Consider the following 12,298-nt stretch of genomic DNA (forward strand, 5'->3'; position numbering starts at 1 on the left):
CACAGTTTTCAGCGCAGCGGAAATAATTTGTCAATTTCCCCTGAAGACTCCTGATTTAGCAAGGAGAGCTCAAGAACTCTCTACAAACACACACACTGCACTGCGGCTGCCGCTACGCTCGCCGTCCTTCCCTTAAAGTGAAACACGACATACCTTACGTGGCACGGCCACGGTGTTTGTTGTGTGCGGAGCGTACTCACCCCTTCATTGGGATACGCCTCCCAGCCCAGGTCGGCCAAGGCTGACATGGAGTCCAGCAACGTGACTGCAAGAGTACACAGGAGAGGGAAAAGACACGTCAATGCCATCTTTAAAAGGTAAGTAGATAGTACGTAAGTAAGTACATTTTATTTATAAAGCGCTTTTCACAGATCAAATCACCAAGCGCTGTACAAAACATAGGTGAAGTAAAACAACAATTCAATGAAAACAACAGGGGCAACATCATATAAAGCAGGGGTCACCAACGCGGTGCCCGCGGGCACCAGGTCGCCCGTAAGGACCAGATGAGTCGCCCACGGGCCTGTTCTAAAAAAAAAAATTTAAAAAAAAAAAAAAAAAATTTTTTTTTTTTTAAATTAAATCTACATAGAAAAAACACAAGATACACTTTCAATCATTGCATCAACCCAAACAACCCAAACCTTTCTTTTAATCTTTTCTGGTTTGCCGTTCCAGACAAAATCGAAGACCCTCCGCTCATAAATCTTAAAAATGTTTTGTGATGGAGCTGGTAATGACAAAAACAAATAAATAAATTGAGGAATAATTAACGAGTTGGCAATAGACATTTTACCATACAAGGTTAGGGATTTCCCTTTCCATAATTGCATAATTTTGTCCAGCTTTCTTAGTCGATTATCATAATTTACTGAGCCTAGATCTTCCAGATTTTCTGGGACAACAACACCAAGTATGTTAACTGGTCCATCTGTCCACAAAACAGGCACTTTGCATTCCATTCGAAAGGACGTTCCCTTTAGATTTCCGATCCTTAACATTTTACATTTATCATAATTAAGCTTAAGGCCAGATTGCTGTGAAAATATGTCCAAAAGATTAAGAAGGTTCCGCAAACAATGAGGAACAATCTTATCTTTGTGAATCAGCCTTTTCTGACATGAACTTCATCAAGAACAAACACAGAACACGCCTCACTGATGCACATCTGCAAGACTCACTCAGAGTTGCAGTGTCAAGTTACACACCAGATTACAACACACTAGTTAACAGCATGCAATGCCAGGCTTCCCACTAACTGACAAAGAAACAGATAACAGATTTGGTGTCCAGTTCAAAGTGTGACATGATTTAAAAATTTGAGAGTTTACTTTTGTATTTTACATGAGTTATTATTTGTACAAACATGGTGCAAAGTAATTCATGATTTGTTAAAAAAATGTTAGTGGCTAGCTAGTTAAAATGTGATATTGTGATTTCACAAGACTGTCTTAGAAGTGATCATTTGAAAATGTTCAATTTGAAAAATGTGCACTTAGAGAAAATATAAAAAATAAAGTGTTGCATATTGATATTGATCTGTTTCTATATATATTTATTGTGAGAAATCATTAAGATGATCAGTGTTTCCACAAAGATAAATATCATTAATTATTAATAATAACAGAGTTAAAGGTAAATTGAGCAAATTGGCTACTTCTGGCAATTTATTTAAGTGTGTATCTAACTGGTAGCCCTTCGCATTAATCAGTACCCAAGAAGTAGCCCTTGGTTTCAAAAAGGTTGGTGACCCCTGATATAAAGGATACAAAGTGGATAAAATGATAGTTAAAAGGTGCATTAACTAAAATCTTTACTAAAAACTGAATTTGTCAAATGTTTCTTAAAAGTGTCAACAAAGTCAAGATCATGAAGGGACTGGGGGGGCAAGTTGTTCCAGAGTCTTCAAATGAGTTTTTGGGATCTTTGGCCTGAAGACCCTGAAGAGTAGGGGGCCACACCATGCAACTGGAGTGTAGTGGGATAACACGTCAGTGATGTAGTGAGGGGCCTCACCATGCAGCTGAAGAGTAGGGGCATAACAAGTCAGTGATGTACTGAGGGGCCCCACCATGCAACTGAAGAGTAGGGGCATAACGAGTCAGTGATGTACTGAGGGGCCCCGCCATGCAACTGAAGAGTAGGGGCATAACAAGTCAGTGATGTACTGAGGGGCCCCACCATGCAACGCATGGAAAGTCAAGACTAAAATCTTCAACTGAATTTGACTAGAAGCCAATGAAGACTGGATCAAAAGGGGGTTATGTGGACTGTTCTGGTCTAAAGTCTGGCAGCTGCATTTTGTAGCGTCTGAAGTCTCTTTAGTGTTGACTTGTTGAAGAGAGTGAAAACAGAATTGCAATAGTCAATACCAGATGAAATGAACGTGTGAATGATCATTACCAGATCCAATTTTGACAGCAAATTTCTCACTTTTGAAATATTTCTGAGGTGACGAAAACAGTTTTTGGTCAGCTAACGACAGAGACCCTGCAGAGACTTGGACTGATCCAACACCAGCCCAAGGTTTCTGAGGCTTCTTTGAACAGATGCACCCAGAGCACCAAGGGAGTTCTGGATCAGGGAGATCTTTTTTATCGAGAGCAAATATCAGTTTCTCGTTTGTCAGAATGTATCTGGAGGTGTTTGTGTGTCCACACTCAGGGGGTAACGCTGCCTCGAATGAACCCGATCAATGTTTCATGGGCGACTTTTCATGTCTCAGGGAGCCCTTTGTTGTGTTGGGAAACAGTTGAGGTGGAATCTTTGTGGAATGTCAATGTTGCGTTCAGAGCGGCGAGGCTCACAGCTGCTGGCGGTTCAAGAGGACCGACAGTCACTCAGCCGGATTGAAAGCGGATCGGGACGCCAAGAGTTACTCTTTCCAGTATCAACCGCAACTTGTGGACCATGGCTGGCCTAAGTTGTCGACTTAGTGTTGCAATGTTTCATAATATGCTCTGCATCTCCGCATAGGGACTTTCTGAAAGATGTTGTGGTGAGTCTGTGGGTTGCTTTCTTTTCATCCATACATGTCGGAGAACATTTGTGAGGTCAGAGTTCGTACCAATGCTGCCTCATCATCTCCCTAGCTCAGATCGAGGTACTGCAAAGTACGGGCTCTTAAGCTTGACGTTTCCAAATCATTTTTTGAAACCTTTACCATGGAAGCCATAGCTGACAATTAGGGATGTGTACCTTTCACATTGAAATCGAAATGGTACCAATTCCCAGTACCTAGGAATTGATACCAGTTGGTGGTACCTTTGTGTGTGTTAACAAATATTTATTGTCTAATTATAAAATCTCTATTTGCAGAAAAACAGTTACAAATGAGCTGATTGTTACATTGCGCTTTCTTATTGTACATCCGAGTCTCATTTGCAAGTATTCTATAGTAGACTTTGCATGCAGTTGCAATTCCAAGACGTTCGATAACAGCTACGGTCCCTCTAATGTGTGCGCCTTAGTGTCGGCCCTAACAACACCAAAACCATAGGTGAAAAACGTCTATCAAGCAAAACTGGTCATAGCACTCCTATACCACATAAAGTGTAAATTGCAGGTTTTTACAATATGATTCCCCAATCAGATGTGTGCTTATTCTACTCTCATATATTAAGAATGTTAATTTATGGATATTAATCATGAAATCCTGATACTGGATTACAGAAATGCTCATGAAAAGATATATTTTAAAGGCAGAAAGTTACAGGACACTATCTCATATTTACATCTCATTGTGCAACATGTGAATGCTTTGAGGGAAACTAAACATGATCTCTGAAAGGGGTACAGTTCTTTCCAAAGCAGTACCCTCGCCCAGACATACAACACAAAACATCAGTAAAACGCAGAGGGTAATTTCACCACACCTAGTGACTATCAGTGGCACTTTAACTTTAACTTTTAAAAATTTCTATCTAGCAAAACTTGTCATTGTCTGCAGCACAAACCAACTTTTTGTCATATATCATACCAACAGCATTAGCTCGCTCTTTCTCACCTGCACCAACACACACACTCAAAGCACTTAGCCAGTGATGCATTTAAGGCCACACAATAAGTCAGACAACTCCGAGACCACGCATAAAGTGTAAATTGCAGGTCTTTACAATATGATTCCCCGATCAGATGTGTGCTTATACTACTGTCATGTATTAAGAAAGTTAATTTATGGATATTAATCATGAAATGCTGTCACTGGATTACAGAAAGGCTCCTAAAAAGATACATTTTACAGACAGAAAGTTACAGGAATGGACATTATCTCATATGTACATCTCATTGTGCAACATGTGAATGCTTTGAGGGAAACTAAATATGATCTCTGAAAGGGTTCTTTCCAAAGCAGAACCCCCACCCAGACACAGAATAACAACACAGAGCATTAGTTAAAAACTTCTATCAGACAACTCCTATACCACGCATGAAGTGTAAATTGCAGGTCTTTACAAAATGATTCCCCAAACAGATGTGTGCTTGTTCTACTGTCATATATTAGGAATGCTAATTTATGGATATTAATCATGACATTCTATTACTGGATTATAGAAATGCTCATAAAAATATATATTTTACAGACAGAAAGTTACAGGAATGGACATTATCTTGTGTTTACATCTCATTGTGCAACATGTGAATGCTTTGAGGAAAACTAAATATGATCTCTGAAAGTGGTAGAGTTATTTCCAAAGCAGTACCCTCACCCAGACATACAGTAACAACACAGAACATTAGTTAAAAACGTATATCTAGCAAAACTGGTCCTTGTCTGACGCACAAATCAACTCTTTGTCATACAGTATATCATATCAACGGCATTAGCTCGCTCTTTCTCACCTGCACCAATACACACACTCATAGCACTTAGCCAGTGATGCATTTAAGGCCGCACAAAAAGTCAGACAACTCCAAAACCACGCATAAAGTGTAAATTGCAGGTCTTTACAAAATCAGATGTGTGCTTATTATACTGTCATATATTAAGAATGTTAATTTATGGACATGAATCATAAAATCCTGTTACTGGATTACAGAAATGCTCATATAAAGATATATTTTACAGACAGAAAGTTACGGGAATCGACACTTTATCTCGTGTTTACATCTCATTGTGCAACATGTGAATGTTTTGAAGGAAAATAAATGTGATCTCTGAAAGGGATATAGTTCTTTCCACAGCAGTACCCTCGCCCAGACATACAATAACAACACAAAACATTAGTTCAAAACGTATATATCTAGCAAAACTGGTCATTGTCTGCCGCACAAACCAACTATTTGTCATACAGTATATCATATCAACAGCATTAGCTCACTCTTTCTCACCTGCAACAACACACACACTCATAGCACTTAGCCAGTGATGCATTTAAGGCCACACAAAAAGTCAGACGTATCCTATACCACGCATAAAGTGTAAATTGCAGGTCTTTACAAAATCAGATTTGTGCTTATTCTACTGTCATATATTAAGAATGTTAATTTACGGATAATAATCATGAAATCCTGACAGAAAGTTACAGGAATAGACACTTTATCTCGTGTTTACATCTCATCGTGCAACATGTGAATGTTTTGAAGGAAACTAAATGTGATCTCTGAATATACATTATGTCCAAAGCAGGACCCTCACCCAGACATACAATTTTCACCACCATGCAATAAAAAAATGTTTTTTATTGCATTTTTTATATTTTTTGATTTCATTTTTTTAGTTTTTTTTATTGCTTAATTTATTTTCCTATGAAACTGTACTGAATCTTTGATTTATTTTGTACAATTTTCCATTTTGTCTATTATTCGTGCACTTTCATTTTTGAAGTTGTTCATGATTTGTTGTTATGTCAATTGATCGAGCACACACACTCTGTTGACTTGAACAACGCAGGTAATTTTTTAGTCTTCCATTTAAAATGTCAACAACAAAAAAATAAACAATGACTTTCATTGCCAAATATGAAAGCGCTGAAATGCATCCAGGCTTTTGTTTTGCCATTAAATGCTCAGAATCCCCCTCAAAACTGCACTTACTTACTATCCTTTCATGTAATAATGGAAAATAGTTTTCCTTTTCCTTTTCATAATCAAAATATTAATAATGCATTTTTTTCTTGACACTTTTCAAAGCGCATAAGCGGACGACAGTCAAGGTAAAAGGGAAAAAAATAGCAAACAAAACAAATAATGAAAACATGGGGAAAAATGTGTTTATGCAATTATAAGTTTTGACGAGGGAAGAAAAGTCCGTACAGTTTAGTGAACAAAAACAATGTTTTATTTACCTGAGCTCGACGTCTGAATGCAGCAATTGACAATCAACTCCACAGAATCAACAACATTTTGATTGATTAATTAGTTGATTATTTGGCCCATTTTGACCTGACATGTGCCTCTTCTTGCCTTGGTGCAGTCACACTGATTCAAGTTCAATACTTCCTATTAAGGATGTTCCAATCAGGGTTTTTTGTTGCCGATTCTGATACCAAGCACCCATGAGTGATATCAGATGATACTGATACCGATCACATGTATTAACTGTATTTTTAATTTATGTATTTATGTTTATTGCTATTGACAGTTTAACAATATCAAAACAATATTTAAACTAATTCACTATTATATATATATATATATATATATATATATATATATATATATATATATATATATATATATATATATATATATATATATATATATATATATATATATATATATATATATATATATATATATATATATATATATATATATTTATCACATGTATTAACTGTATTTTTAATTTATGTATTTATGTTTATTGCTATCGACAGTTTAACAATATCAAAACAATATTTAAACTAATTCACTGTTATATATATATATATATATATTATATATATATATATACATATATATATATATATATATATATATATATATATATATATATATATATATATATATATATATATATATATATATACATATATATATGTATATGTATATATATATATATACATATATATATATATATATATATGTATACGTATATATATATATATATATATATATATATATATATATATATATATATATATATATATATATATATATATATATATATATATATATATATATATATATATATACATACATACATACATACATACATACATACATACATACATACATACATACATACATACATATATATATATATATATATATATATATATATACATACATATATATATATATATATATATATATATATATATATATATATATATATATATATATATATATATATATATATATATATATATATATATATATATATATATATATATATATATATATATAAAATATTTGTATAACAAAAAAATCTATAAAAAATATGTACTACTTCTGGCTGAGATTATGTCCTACTCTGTTCAGTGGTCCTTAAAGGCACCATAAAAAACGCCTTGTCTCTTTCCCTCAGAGGAGAGAGGAAGATTTTCGGGAAATTTTTCAAGAGAATTTTACAGATTTTTCAAGACTTCTGCAGATCCCAAGTACGCACCAGCAAGTACTAATATTTAAGAAAAGTTGGTTTTGTATAATAGCCCGAAATAAAACGCTAGATAATATCCCGATTGGGGCAATTTTAGGGTCCTTATACACCAGGGGTACGCAAACTACCACATCCGGCCAGTTGGCCCCTGCAATCAGGCCGGCCAAATATTCAAACAGAATTGAGCAAAGATCTGTTTTGAGAATTGCCACAACAAAACTGATACCAGACTTCGATGCACTGGCAAAAAAGGGTGATCAACAACACTGCTCCCACTAAAAGAGGATGTAAGTATTAACCCTTTAAACCATTTGTATGTTTCTTTGATGTTCTGATAGGATATTGTTGAAAATAGACATATTATGATTAAAATAGCCCATGTTTGAGAAGTCGACTCTTAGTTCCGACAGCTATGATATGCTTTGAAATGCATCATGTGCTCGCCCGGCCCGTCCGTCAAATTTCAAAAGCCAATGTGGCCCCTGAGCCAAAAACTTTGCTCACCCCTGTTATACACACCATAATAATACTGTATGTTGAAGCACAGTACGTCTGACTATGGTAGCTGTAATGCTCTGACAATCCATCAAGCGGTGCGGCTTCATAGCTTACCAAAGTCCTACTAAAACATGTTGACAGATTTTTGAGCGCCGTGTGTAATGTTCTAACATTCTGGTCTTGCTTGCTTATGGGTACTTGCTACCGTCAATTATTTAGCCGGCGTCAACCTGCAGTTCACATGTATCTCTTATTTGTGACTGCCATCTACTGGTCACACTTATCATTACACCATGTACCAATTAAAATTGCTTCGGGGTCGATAAGCACAACCAGAATCAATCCGTACATTAGGCGCACCTCGTTATAAGGCGCATTGTCGATTTTTGAGAAAATGAAAGGATTTTAAGTGCGCCTTATAGTGATGAAAGTTGCAGACCAATAGGACAGTGCCATAGTGAGCAACATATGAGGAGGTGTGAACAAGTGATGACATAAATCATGGTCCCAATAACATTGCATCTAATAGAGAATCACCCAAAAAGGAGGGATTTTTCACATTGACTTTCTAAAGTGCTCCCCCTCAGGTCAACATATGAAATAACAAGTGTGTGTGAGAAATTGAAATGCGCCCCCTTTGGCCAAAATTAATTAAAACAAATTATAAAAGTATGTATATCGAGATGTACTGAAGAAAATAATGAAACTTGAAGTAAATAATGAAAATTTAAAACCAATTACAAACAAAACATTCAAAAACAAATAAATTAACAAAAAGCAGTCTTTTTCTCACAATGTGTTGACTTTTTTCTTATAAAATTGGGAACAATTTCTCATATTCTTTCTGCTTATGTAAAATTGCAATATGTTCTCGTAAAACTATTACTTATTCTAAAATTGTGACTTTTGTCAAGTAGAAGTACGACTCTTTTCATAAAATTGCCAACATTTTAAGCTCTTCTTGTTAAATTGCGACTGATATTGAGTACAATTCCAACTTGTGTCATAATATTGCACACATTTTCAGTTTTTCTTGTAACATTTTGACTTGCGTTGAGTAAAATGACGACTTTTATTATAATACTGCCAACATTCTAAGTATTTCTTGTGAAATTGTGACCTTTTTATTGAGAAATTCCAACTCATTTTTCACAACAAGCTTGTTTATATTTGCATAGTATGTATATATTATTAATGTTGTAAATACACTTCTTTATATATCTAGAAAGGCTGGTCCTAAAGAGGGAGGCATTTTTTTTCGGAGGTCTCAAGAAGGTAAGAAATACAAGAATGTATGTGTGTGTGTGTGTGTGTGTGTGTGTGTTCTTGTATTTCTACCCTTCTTGAGACATGAAGAAGGAAAACTATCTTCCATATGAGGAGGTGTGAACAAGTGATGACATAAATCAATAAGATTGCATCTAATAGACAATGTCTCATTTGCACCCCTGCTGGTCAAAAAGAGGGTGGTCCCAAAAAGGAGGGATTTTTCACATTGACTGTGTGTCACTTTTAAAATGGCTCCCCCTCTGGTCAGCATATGAAATAACAAGTGTGTGTAAGAAATTGAAATACGCCCCCTTTGGCCGAAATTAATTAAAACAATTTAAAAAAAAAGTATGTATATTGAGACATACTGAAGTAAATAATGAAAATTTAAAACCAATTACAAACAAAAAGTTTAAAAACAACAATTTCTCAAATTCTTTCTGTTGTTGCAATATTTTTTCCTAAAACTATTACTTATTTATGTAAAAGTATTACTTTTTAATGCAAAATGGTGGCATTTGTCATATAAAATTCTGACTTTTATCACAATATTGCCATTTTTTTTTGTTGTTCTTGTAAAATAGTGACATTTTTCGAGTAAAATGATGACTTGTCATAATTTTGCCAGGTAAAATTCAGATGATTATTATAATATTGCCAACATTTTAAAGTGTTCTTATAAAATCGTGACTTTTGTCGAGTAAAATTATGACTCTTTTCATAAAATTGCCAACATTTTATGCTCTTCTTGTAAAATTGCGACTGATATTGATTAAAATTCCAACTTTTATCATAATATTGCACAAATATTCAGTTTTTCTTGTAAAATGACGACTTGTATTATAACACTGCCAAAATTCTAACTTTTTCTTGTGAAATTGTGACATTTTTCTTGTGAAATTCCAACTCATTTTACACAACAATCGGTTTTATATTTGCATAGTATGTATATATTATTAATGTTGTAAATACACTTCTTTATATATCTAGAAAGGCTGGTCCTAAAGAGGTAAGCGTTTTTTTCGGAGGTCTCAAGAAGGTAAGAAATACAAAAATGTAGATATGTGTGTGTGTGTAGGTGTTCTTGTATTTCTAGCCTTCTTGAGACAAGAAGAAGGAAAAGTATCTTCCATATGAGGAGGTTTGAACAAGTGATGACATAAATCATGGTCCCAATAACATTGCATCTAATAGACAATGTCTCATTTGTGGTGACATCTATCAAAATGAGGGTGGTCCCAAAAAGGAGGGATTTTTCAAATTGACTGTGTGTCGCTTTTAAAAGTGCTCCCCCTCTGGTCAACATATGAAATAACAAGTGTGTGTAAGAAATTGAAATGCGCCCCCATAGGCCAAGATTCATTAAAACAATTAAAAAATATATGTATATTGAGACATACTGAAGTAAATAATGAAACTTGAAGTAAATAATGAAAATTTAAAACCAATTACAAACAAAAAATTCAAAAACAACAATTTCTCATATTCTTTCTGTTTATGTAATGTTGCGATATTTTCTCCTAAAACTATTCTTTATGTAAAATTATTACTTTTTAATGCAAAATGGTGACATTTGTCATATAAAATTCTGACTTTTATCACAATATTGCCATTTGTTTTTGTTGTTCTTGTAAAATAGTGACATTTTTCGAGTAAAATGATGACTTGTCATAATTTTGCCAGGTAAAATTCCGATGATTATTATAATATTGCCAACATTTTAAAGTGTTCTTATAAAATCGTGACTTTTGTCGAGTAAAATTACGACTCTTTTCATAAAATTGCCAACATTTTAAGCTCTTCTTGTAAAATTGTGACTGATATTGAGTACAATTCCAACTTTTGTCATAATATTGCACACATTTTCAGTTTTTCTTGTAACATTTTGACTTGCGTTGAGTAAAATGACGACTTTTATTATAATACTGCCAACATTCTAAGTATTTCTTGTGAAATTGTGACCTTTTTATTTTGAAATTCCAACTCATTTTTCACAACAAGCTTGTTTATATTTGCATAGTATGTATATATTATTAATGTTGTAAATACACTTCTTTATATATCTAGAAAGGCTGGTCCTAAAGAGGGAGGCATTTTTTTTCCGGAGGTCTCAAGAAGGTAAGAAATACAAGAATGTGTCTCTGTGTGTGTGTGTGTGTTCTTGTATTTCTACCCTTCTTGAGACATGAAGAAGGAAAACTATCTTCCATATGAGGAGGTGTGAACAAGTGATGACATAAATCAATAAGATTGCCTCTAATAGACAATGTCTCATTTGCACCCCTGCTGGTCAAAATGAGGGTGGTCCCAAAAAGGAGGGATTTTTCACATTGACTGTGTGTCACTTTTAAAATGGCTCCCCCTCTGGTCAACATATGAAATAACAAGTGTGTGTAAGAAATTGAAATACGCCCCCTTTGGCCGAAATTAATTAAAACAATTTTTAAAAAAGTATGTATATTGAGACATACTGAAGTAAATAGTGAAACGTGAAGTAAATAATGAAAATTTAAAACCAATTACAAACAAAAAGTTTAAAAACAACAATTTGTCATATTCTTTCTGTTTATGTAATGTTGCAATATTGTCTCCTATAACTATTACTTCTTTATGTAAAAGTATTACTTTTTAATGCAAAATGGTGGCATGTGTCATATAAAATTCTGACTTAGGAGCTGGACGAAGTGGCTGGGGTGAGGGAAGTCTGGGCTTCCCTGCTTAGGCTGCTGCCCCCGCGACCCGACCTTGGATAAGCAGAAGAAGATGGATGGATGGATGGATCACAATATTGCCATTTTTTTTTTGTTGTTCCTGTAAAATAGTGAACATTTTCGAGTAAAATTATGACTTTTGTCATAATTTAGCCAGGTAAAATTCAGATGATTATTATAATATTGCCAACATTTTAAAGTGTTCTTATAAAATCGTGACTTTTGTCGAGTAAAATTACGACAGTTCTTTTTATATCTAGTAAGGCTGGTCCTAAAG

The 12,298-nt window shown here is 34.2% G+C and overlaps 1 pseudogene; it reads right to left on the reverse strand.

Annotated features, from left to right (window-relative positions):
- LOC133631442 (ephrin type-A receptor 3-like) overlaps nucleotides 1–12,298 on the reverse strand; it is a 134,243-nt pseudogene that overhangs the window by 45,818 nt on the left and 76,127 nt on the right.

The sequence above is a fragment of the Entelurus aequoreus genome, linkage group LG16 (assembly GCF_033978785.1).
Source record: "Entelurus aequoreus isolate RoL-2023_Sb linkage group LG16, RoL_Eaeq_v1.1, whole genome shotgun sequence".
In the NCBI taxonomy this organism is placed as follows: Eukaryota; Metazoa; Chordata; class Actinopteri; order Syngnathiformes; family Syngnathidae; genus Entelurus; species Entelurus aequoreus.